Genomic DNA, 11,425 nt, shown 5'->3' on the forward strand with positions numbered 1-11,425 from the left:
CTGGTCTCGAACTCCTGACCTCAAGTGATCTGCCCACCTAGGCCTCCCAGAGTGCTGGGATTACAGGCGTGAGCTACCACGCCCGGCAGCAAAGTTATAATTCTGCTATTCCAATTAGACCAAATAACTATGAAGAAGTAAAAATGAAATGTTGAGTAATTTTGTTTTCAGTGAAAGGTGAGAGATTGAGCAGGAGGCTAGCATAGAAGGATGGAAGGAAAAACAATCAAGGAAAACCAGAAATACAAAATGTTCAAAGGGAGAACAAACAAGAAATATGGGCTATTGGCACAAAGAATCCTAGCATCCCCTCCCCTCCCCTCCCCCCTCCCTCCCCCCCCCCCCCTTCTTTTTTTTTTTTTTTTTTTTTTATTTTTTTATTTTGTTTTAAATGCTTTTTTTTTTTTTTTTTTTTTTTTTTTTTTTTTTTTTTTGAGACGGAATTTCAGTCTTGTTGCCCAGACTGGAGTGCAATGGCACGATCGATCTCGGCTCACCACAACCCCCACCTCCCAGATTCAAGCAATTCTCCTGCCTCAGCCTCCCAAGTACTTGGGATTACAGGCACGTACCACCACGCCCAGCTAATTTTGTCCTTTTAGTAGAGACAGGGTTTCTCCACATTGGTTAGGCTGGTCTCGAACTCCTGACCTCAGGTGATCCACCTGCCTTGGCCTCCGAAAGTGCTGGGATTACAGGTGTGAGCCACTGCACCCGGCTATGTACTGCATTTTCCTTATCCATTTTACGGTTGTTGGGCACTTTGGTTGATTACATGTCTTTGCAATTGTGAATAGTGCTTCAGTAAATATATGAGTGCAGGTGTCTTTTTGGTAGAATGATTTATCTTCCTTTGGGTATACACCCAGTAGTGGGATTGTTGGTGGAATGGTAATTCTAATTTTAGTTCTCTGAGAAATCGTTTGTTACTGCAGGATGACACAGCCACTGATACCCCCTCCCTACTCTGATGTACCTGGAACAGCCAGAGCCATTAGGAAGAAATCATTATAGGCAGAAAAAAATGATGAAAAAATCGAGACCTTCATTCCTGAAGACTGAGAAGGTATACAATGCAGAGTCCGATGGGAAAACCTAGAAAACTTCAAAAAGCCTGGAACACAGAACCTCAGTATTTCTGTTTCTTAGAAAAGAACTCTCCAGGAAATGACAGTCAACTTTTTTTTTTTTTTTTTTTTTTTTTTGAGACAGAGTTTCGCTCTTGTTACCCAGGCTGGAGTGCAATGGCGCGATCTCGGCTCACCGCAACCTCCGCCTCCCGGGTTCAGGCAATTCTCCTGCCTCAGCTGGGATTACAGGCACACGCCACCATGCCCAGCTAATTTTTTGTAGTTTTTAGTAGAGATGGTTTTTCACCATGTTGACCAGGATGGTCTCGATCTCTTGACCTCGTGATCCACCCGCCTCGGCCTCCCAAAGTGCTGGGATTACAGGCATGAGCCACCGCGCCCGGCCTGACAGTCAACTTTTTTAAGTCAGAAGAATGCAAAGGCATTCAGATGTAGTTCCATTGAACTTGTGGACATCTCACCTAAACTCTTCTCAGCAGCTCTCACCTGCCACAGGGTTATTTATCATGATTTAATTAAACAATCCTAGTAAGAGGTAGTGTTGTAGATAGGAAACCTGCTTACTCAGTTATCTAGCGCCTATTCGGTGGAATCTTATTCCGCCTCCAGATGAGAGATGACCCAGTAACTGAGTCCCTCCATGGACACCTTGTTATTTTACTTTGGGGCCATTAGTCGATGAGGTTAAAGGTTTCGCTTCTTCTACAAGTATCATGGGTTTCCGTATCTCCTAAAGTGACCAGGGAGCCTGGTGATGCATAGTGCTTTACAAGTTGAACTGGAGCACTGCTTACATTTTGGGAAAGCTACAGACAGCGCCTCGAGTAGGTTGCCAAGGTGATGATTGGTTGCAAACCGAATGAGACATCGAACCAGTTGAAACTGGAGGAAGACCTGCTTCTTTCCAGCCACAATACTTATGAAGGACGCCTCGTCTTTGATGTGATAAGATTAGATTAGATTTCTTTTGAAGGGATTAATCATGTAAGTCTTTGGCACAGCACAGAAAATTGGACGAGACGTGTGGCCCGTATTTCTTTAAGCTGTAATTTTTATCATGACCTTTAAAAAACATACTGCCTTAAAAAAGGAAAGACTGTGGAAGGGTGAGAGGAGGCAAGAGAGCTAAAATGAAAAAAAGGATGTGGTAGTACGAGCTGAGAAAAATAAACCCAAAAATTGTCCCTGACTTTGCTACTTAGCGCTCGTGGGACTGTGAGAAAGTGGGTTCCATCTTTCCGATGTTTTCACTTTGCTTGTAAAATAAGAAGTTCAATTTATCCTTTTATTGAGCTTCAGATGACTGGTATATGGAAGCACGGAGTTTAATGATAGGAGTCCTCTGGGTTCAGGATGGGACTTCGTCATTAAGAATAATGGTAAGACTTGATTTTATTAATGAATGAAAAGATTGCTTGATGTAAGTCAGAAGGAAGGTAAGATGAAAAGACGTGCTATATGATTATATACAGCTGTCAGTAATAAATTAACATTAGCTCTGGGTTCTTCACACTTTGCATCCTGAATATGCACCTAGAAATACTTCATAATTATAGTTCAGGTCTCGTGGACCATCATAAATTATCCATCTGTCATTCATTCTCTGCTAAAAGCCACAGACCTACGTTTTTCCAACAGCACATTGACATCTAAAATCCCTGGTGCTATGAGGCATACATATTAATTTATTTCTTATTGGGGCCCAAGTAAACTGGAAGGATAAAGGTACATCATGACCAACCACGACAACGAAGAGGAGGAGAAAAGGCAGCGGACGTCATTGTGAAAGTCAGGGTTGGCTCTGGTTAACTAACACTGGTCTTTGCTTAATTTGCAGCTCAGTTGTTTTGGGTCTGAGATGCTAATTTATTTAGAAAAGGCCCACCGAGGAACTCAGACACAGTGAACATAGCAGCCCTGCAGTCAATGCTGTGATGGAATTCTCCCCAGAGTTCCCCTAGCCCTGGGACCCTGTCTTAGACTCAGGACCTTGGTATAAGGACAAGAGTCAATAATGGTGACATCTAGTGGCCCACGTGCAACGTGCAGCCAAGCCACAGGGCACACCAGTGGAAAGTGGGGCCTGTGCCTGGTCCAAGCCGACTTAGGCCTGACCCCGAGCTCCTGAATCAGCCTGAGAGTTTGGTGTCTGGCAGAGATTCCCCACATTCATGTTGATTTGCGATTGGGATCCAGGAAACGCAGCAGCAGGCTGGGAGTGGAGGTGGAGGGGGGCTGCTTTTGAGGCCGACAGGAGGCTCCTCTCAGTCTAGTCTGCATATGCCACAGACTGGTGCTGCAGGAAAGTGTGGCTCGGCGGAGCTCGCGGTGGAGCAGGGAGCTTGCCTCCGCCAGACTGTCTTTCTGCCTCAACGCAGACTGGTTATTGGAACGCTCAAGCAATTTTCAGTCGTCGTTGTCAATAAAGTCAGTCTCTTCTCTGCAAGGGGAATGAAAATGAGATTTTGAGGCCTCCAAAGAGCCCTCTGCTTTGGCCATTTTTCTCTACCCAGGAGCCAGGGAGTGGCTCCGCCGAGCTGGGTGGGGGCTATCTGCTCTGTCCCAAACCCCTGTTGACAGGTAATACCTGTCAAGAAGGCAATGCGATTGTAATAGGATACTGCTGAATTCTTCCTAGAGAAGCCGTTTCCTGAAAGCAGTGGCCTTTTTGGATGAGTGGAGCAGAGGAAGAAAATGAAAAGAAGAAGGAGGTGAAGATGAAGAAAGACATTAAAAGGAAAAAGTAACTGCTAATCAAACCAAGAGAGCCCAGCGAAGGGGTAATCCTGCAACTTAAAAATATGTCATTTGTTATTTTGACAGTTCCTCTTGAGGTGATAGACTAGGAGGAGCTGCTGGCATCATCACCGACTGGCTGCGAGTTCCACTTCTTGCTTCTTTAAGACATCAGTAAATGGATAGCTGTAGGTTGCAAGGAGTCTATCTTCTAAGATTCCCAGCTTGAGCTCCTCATATACCGGGAAAGACCAAGCAGAGGGAACATGATATAGTGTTTGACCTGCTGGGAGGTTTCTTATTTATTTATTTATTCATTTATTGACACTGACTCTTGCTCTGTCGCCCAGGCTGGAGTGCAGTGGCCCAATCTCGGCTCATTGCTACCTCTGCCTCCCGGTTTCCAATGATTCTCCTGCCTCAGCCTCCCAAGTAACTGGGATTACAGGCATGTGCCGCCATGCCCGGCTAATTTTTTTATTTTTAGTAAAGACAGGGTTTTACCACATTGCCCAGGCTGGTCTTGAACTCCTGACCTCAAGTGATCAACCCGTCTTGGCCTCCCAAAGTGTTGGGCTTACAGGCATGAGCCACCGTGGCAAGCCTGGGATGTTTCTTTTACTGAGAAAGAGACATAAGTGAGAAAGGAATGGAAAAATGCATATCGTACCCAGAGAAAGTTCACCGTATTAGTCCGTTCTCATGTTGCCCTAAAGAGCTACCTGAGACTAGGTAACTTATGAAAAAAGGAGGTTTAATTGACTCATAGTTCTGCAGGCTTAACAGGAAGCATGACTGAAACGCCTCTGGAAACTTACAATCATGGCAGAAGGTGGGGGGGAAACAAGCACATCTTACCATGGTTGGAGCAGGAGAGAGAGAAGAGAGAGAGGAAGTGAGGGGAGGGGAAGTGCCACACACTCGCGAACGACCAGATCTCGTGAGAACTCACTCACTATCATGAGAACAGCCAGGGAGAAGTCTGCCTTCATGATTCAGTCACCTCCACCGGGACCCTCTCTGACACATGGGGATTACAATTTGAGATGAGGTTTGGGTGGGGACACCGAGCCAAACCATGTCATCCACACTGCCGATAGCAAATTGCATGCCCCTTCTGGCCTCATCATCAGCTCCATGAAGCCACAGGCAGGAGGGCCCAGCCGAAATCTGCCACCAGGTGTAAGTGACGCATCCAGAATTAGGCGTGCGTGGAGCTGTGGGGTGCATGAGGCTTCATGAGTAGGTGGCCAGGCTCCCATCCATCCATCCCTCTCATATCAGGCCTCCTCCTTCAGCTCATGCCTCTGGGCCACTTGCAGAGACATCCCTAGGACCAGGTAATGGAAATCAAAACCTAAGCTAGCTGAGTTCAAGAATGGTCACCTTGGTACGTGGAAGAAAATGGAGCAACCTGAATGGAGGAACGAGGTGGACACGGACACGGGGGATCTATCTGGATTGTGGAGACCCCTCTACCTGGCTTGGAGGACTCAGTGTGGGGATCAGGAAGAGCTCTGGCCAGAGAGGCAGGTTGGGGCTGGGACTGGGCTGGGCAGAGACAGGCAGCAAACGTCTGTTGAGGGCCTTCTGATGGAGGGCCCATGTTAGGGGCTCTGCTTGTGTGATTTCCCGCGTCTTTGTGAACTTTACTCTTCTGCCATGAATTCTGTGTGTAATCACCGCCTCAACATCTGTCTACCCTGATGGGAAATGAGCTTCAAGAGCCCAGGGAAGCTTGTCAGTTTTGTTCATCAATATCTTTCCTGCCCTCATGGCCTAGAACAGGGCCTAAAATGTAGCTACATTCAGTAAACACTGAACAATCAAAGAAAAAAGTGATTTCATTTAGCAGACACTCTCCCAGGCATAAAGTTTATTGGACGAGCTACTCAAAAGCATCTTTTGGGAAGACAGGGCGTGAGATTAAGGGCCAGAGGCTTGGAAAGAGAATAAACGTGGTATCCAGTTAGAGACAGGGAGTTGGTCACAGAGAGGCCCTAAGAATCCATTCTGTGGACTGGTTTTCATTTACCCTGTGCTTCAAAACCTGTTAGCACTCGCTAGCTGTGTGTCCTGGGCAAGTTACTGTACTTCTCTGTGCCTGGGTTACTTCCTGCCTACCTTACAGGGCCGTTGAAAAGTTTAAAGAACCGAATGTATGCCTGACTCATAGAAGCAATCAATAAACAATAAAATGTTGTATTTCAAAGACTAGGACTGGAATGATATGAAATGGAAGGAAGAGATGGAGTTGAAGGACATTGTGAACAAAGAATATGTCGCATTCGATGGCTTGTTGGAAGCAGGGCGGGTTCTTCTGCTCTTCCATTCGCCCTTGATTGGAAGCTGCTGTTCATAAGGCACAGACGGCTCTGAGCTCCAGACACCGATGACAGAGGCAGGCACAGAAGTCAGACAACACACGAAAAGAAGAAGGGCAGAATCGCCCAGCGACTCTATAATCAGCTTATGTCGTGGAATTTGATGTGAGCACGTTAGGAATGTCACATACGACTACGTGGGTTTTTCAGCCTATTTTTCCTGAATGCGGATTCTGTTGGCAACTGAATGCGTGCTAACACCCTAAGATTTAGTTGCATTTTGGTTAAGAAGTCCAGAAGACTTTGGACTTGGCTTTGAAAAACCGAAAGTGAATTGAATTTGCATTATTTAAGGGGCTTATTCAGATGAACACTGCTATCTCTTCAGATGTAAAAATTCCAAGACTCAAGAGTTGATATTTCACAAGCAACAATGACATCTAGGGGCTGCTTGCTACAGGTTTAATCTTAGCTATATATGGTCTACATTTTGAAAACGAAGAGTGCTAACATGTTGATGCAATCCAGAATGTCTGCTTGGACTGTGTGAACTTGGTTGGTGGCCAGGGCAACGCTGATGGATCAAAGAAAGAAAAGCTGAAAGTGGCTTCTGCTGTCATCTAAGAAAATTACTTTCCTTCTGAAATTGCAGCACCTCTCAGTTTGCTTGATATACTCATTTTCCCCCTGACCTTTTAACCAGGGATGTGGCATCCTTCTCAGCTTTCCTGTTTAATCTAGGTCCACTCTTCCCACGAATGACAGAACCAACCAGCCGGCACGGAGAGGGGCTGGGGCCTCAGATTCAAACTCCTTTTTGGTTTTCCCGTCCTTTGAAGAGCTGATGGAACAAGTCTTTGGCCGTTCATTTCATCTGTCCCCTATTGTTGTTAGTTTTTTTTTTTGACACAAGGTCCCTCTCTCTGTGGCCCAGGCTGAAATGCAATGGCATGATCCTGGCTACTGCAGCCTCCAACTCATGGGCTCAAGTGAGCCTCCCACCTCAGCCTCCATAGTAGCCAGGACTACAGGTGCACCCCACTGCACCTGGCTATTTTTTTTTTAAATAGAGATGGGGGTCTCGCTATGTTGCCCATGCTAGTCTCAAACTCCTGATTTCCAGCAATACTTCTGCCTTGGCCTCCCAGAGTTCTGGGATTACAGGCATGAGCCACTGTGCCTGGCTCCCTTATATTTTTATCAGATTCTTTCATCAGATTCTTTTATCAGATTCTGCCCTGTTGCCCAGGCTGGAGTGCAGTCGTGTGATTTCAGCTCACTGCAACCTCTGCCTCCTAGGTTCAAGCGATTCTTCTGCCTCAGCCTCCCGAGAGCTGATACTACAGATGCCTGCTACCATGCCAGCTAATTTTTATGTTTTTAGTAGAGACAGGCTTTCGCCATGTTGGCCAGGCTGGTCTTGAACTCCTAACCTCAGGTGATTCGCCCACTTCCACCTACCAAAGTGTTGGGACTATAGGCGTGAGCCACCGAGCTCAGCTGAATCCAATTCTTTTAAATGGAGACTAAATAAATCTCTTGGCTTTATGGCTTTGAGCATCAGTCTCAGAGGCAGCGTTGGTCTGTTGTCAGTAAGTCAATCCACTAACAGTGTTGATTAAATTCCTCTGAGTACAGTTTGTGTGTGTGTGTGTGTGTGTGTGTGTGTGTGTGTGTTCCACTGGTGCTTAGATGGGAATAAGGGGAACTTGAAAGGCAGTGTACATGGGTTAGCCCACATGAAAAACACACAGTTTAATTAGAGGACACCAAATTCATGTTAACAGAAGATAAACTCTAAGTGGAAACATCTGTGAGCATACTGGAAAAGTGCACACATATTCAGATGATGTCTAAGGTTCCTCCCAGCATGGACATTCTGTGATTTTTGTGCAGATTAAAACCAGTATCCTGCTCTATGATTGCATAATAATGTTGATGTCACCACAAGAATAATAGCTACATCATAGATTTGTTGTTTGTTTTGTTTTGTTTTTTGAGACTGAGTCTCACTTTGTCACCCAGGCTGGAGGGCAGTGGTACGATCTCAGCTCACTGCAACCTCCGCCTCCTGAGTTCAATCAATTCTCCTGCCTCAGCCTCTGGAGTAGCTGGGATTACAGGCATGTGCCATCATGCGTGGCTCATTTTGTGTGTGTGTGTGTGTGTGTGTGTGTTTTTAGTACAGATGGGGTTTCACCATGTTTGCCAGGCTGGCCTTGAACTCGTTACCTCGAGTGATCTGCTCGCCTTGGCCTCCCGAAGTGCTGGGTTTACAGACGTGAGCCACCACCATGCCCTGCCTAGATTTCTGTTTTGTTTTAGTGAGAGCAGTGCAAAATAGAACCCATCTCCATGGTTGCAGATTGGCCGACTCTCATTGTTATAAGCTCTGAGGTTCATTTCTGGGCCATTTGCAGAAGTGTACATTTGCAGTTAGCTGAGAGTAGCGAATCTTGGACTGACTGTACCATTCTGGAGATGTGTGCCCTCAGTGTTCACTTTTCTGTTGTCCTTGAGATGGCTAGGAAGTCCTTTTCATTTCAGCCCTTGCTGTTGACTTTTCTTTTTCTGTCTTCAGTGTGTTTGTCCAGTCTTCTGCCTCAGCAAGTAGTATGCAGAACGGATGCGTAGCAGGTTGTCAGTTTCACCTTCTACATAGTCCTCGAATCTTTCCCTTTCTGAAGGAGCCTAAATGTCCCCAGTAGCTGTTCCTAAAGATTCAGGCCTTTAGCTGGTCTTTGAGGTCCAGCCTGTTGTTCCTGGGCACTGCCCCAGCCTTAGCCCCATCGCACCTGCCCATCCTCACCAATGTACACTTCGGTTTTCCAGCTGCGCCAAGCTCCGTGTCCTCCCCATTTGTCCCCACTCCCTGTTTCTTCTCTCTCTCTCTCTCTCTATTTTTTTTTTTTTTTTGGAGAGAAGTCTCGCCCTGTCACCCAGGCTAGAGTGTAATGGCGGTATCTTGGCTCACTGCAACCTCTGCCTCCTGGGTTCAAGGGATTCTCCTGCCTCAGCCTCCCAAGTAGCTGGAATTATGGGTGCCCACCACCACGCCTGGCTAATTTTTTGTATCTTTAGTAGAGACAGAGTTTCACCATGTTGGCTAGGCTGATCTTGAACTCCTGAGCTTGTGATCCACCCACCTCGGCCTCCCAAAGTGCTGGGATTACAGGCGTGAGCCATCACACCCCACCTCCCCATTCATTCTCTTACTCGTCCTTCAGCTCTTAACAAAAGAGCTGTTTTCTCAAGGACTCTTTCATTGACCAATGTGAGCAGATTAAAATCTCTTTACCCTCTCTTAACACCAAGTGCCCCTTGCTATAGCTGCAGTTTATCTGTGTAGTGAGGGGATGAATGGTGACCCCCTTCTGTAGACTGTGGATTCTGTGGGGTCATCCACAATGTTGTATCAGCATCTCGCATGGTACTAGTAGATAATAATAAAGATCCAGCAGGAATAAATGAATGAATGAGGAATATAATGGAGATTGTCTCAAAGGACTGAGATTCTTGTAGTGCTTCCGGTCCATCTACCCAATAGCACATTGCTCCGTTAAACTGTGCAAAATAGAGAACTGGATGGTAGGCACCATGGATTATCAAGGGTTATGTTTATGTGGGTTGTAGGATCCACTGAGGAAATCTTGATTTTTTTTTTTTTTTTCAGATAGGGTCTCATTCTATTGCCCAGGCTGGAGTGCAGTGGTGTGATCTTGGCTCACTGTGACCTCCACCTCCCAGGCTCAAACAATCCTCCCACCTCAGCCTCCCAAGTAGCTGGGACCACAAGAGTGCATCATCACGCCTGATTAAATTTTTGTATTTTTAGTAGAGTGGGGTTTTGTCATGTTGCCCAGGCTGGTCTTGAACTCCTGGGCTCAAGTGATTTGCCTGCCTCAGCCTCCTCAAATGCTGGGATTACAGGCATGAGCCACCACGACCAACCAGAAATTTTGATTTCAGTGAATACTCAATTAACGTTAGTGGGCATCAGTGTTAAGTATAGAAAATTCCAGTTATTTAAGGGGTCTCATTTAGCAAAGGCCCCCCTGCAGGTTAACACTGAAATGATGTAAATCACAGGAACACCTGGTGGGGCCAGTTTTGCATCAGTGAAGTTCATCTATGTTAACTGAAAATTCTTGTACTCTACACCCTTGGCAGAGAGTCCAAGCTGTCACTGCCTGCTCCCGCCTTTGCTCTGCCAATTTAATCTGGGATTGTGTTCTTACAGCTCGGGGAAGAGCTGCATTCAACAGTCTCTTGGAAAGACCTTCATGTACCTCACTAACTGCAGGTTAAGCATCGTCTTGAAGTTTTACCTGTAAGGGAGAGATTATCATGGACATTTTAATTTGGAGCAGGGATTTGTAACTTGCAATCTACTTAGAAAGAAAAAATAAAAAGTAAACTCAAGGGAGAATAGGGTTAGCACCCAAAGCTCTCTCTTGGGATGTTTTTCTAATTGTTTTTGAATTTATCCTAGTTTTCAAGTCAGGAGAAAGAGAAAGTCTGGCACGGGGGTTAAGGGCACAGATTCTGTTTAGAGTGCCTGTACCTATGTCCATCACTGTCACTTGCTAGCTGTGTAACCCCAAGTCCTCACCTTTCACCAGCAGAGAATTCTATTCCCCACCTTTCAGTATTGTCCTGTGAATTTTAAGAATGAGTACCTCGGAGAGTACTTACAGCTCTCCCTAGAGAAAGCACTCTTTAAATGTTAGCTCTTATTATTCCTTAGAAAAGAGGTGGAATGTGTGATTTTTCTTATTCTGATGTGTGGATAGGGTTTGTGGTTCACAATGTCATTCACTTGCTTACATTTTTTGTTTGTTGTTTGTTTTTTTTTTTTGAGATGGAGTCTCACTGTCTTGCCCAGGCTGGAGTACAGTGGCACCATCTCTGCTCACGGCAACCTCCACCTCATAGGTTCAAGCCATTCTCCTGCCTCAGCCCCCTGAGTAGCTGGGATTACAGGGGCGCACCACCACACCTGGCCAGTTTTTGTTTTTTGTATTTTTAGTAAAGGCAGGGTTTCACCATGTTGGCGAGACTGATGTCAAACTTTTGATTTCAGGTGATCTGCCTGCCTTGGCCTCCCAAAGTGCTGATATTACAGGCATAAGCCACCACATTTGGCCCTACTTGCTTAAGTTTTAAAGCATCTAAGGTGTGCATGGTGCTGAGGAAGAAGAGATGAGCAGGGAGAGAATCCCTGCTTTCACAGAAGCCATGATCTAGTTGGATAGAGAAGGTAAGCACAACTTC

The sequence above is a fragment of the Cebus imitator genome, unplaced genomic scaffold (assembly GCF_001604975.1).
Source record: "Cebus imitator isolate Cc_AM_T3 unplaced genomic scaffold, Cebus_imitator-1.0 Scaffold261, whole genome shotgun sequence".
Classification (NCBI taxonomy): domain Eukaryota; kingdom Metazoa; phylum Chordata; class Mammalia; order Primates; family Cebidae; genus Cebus; species Cebus imitator.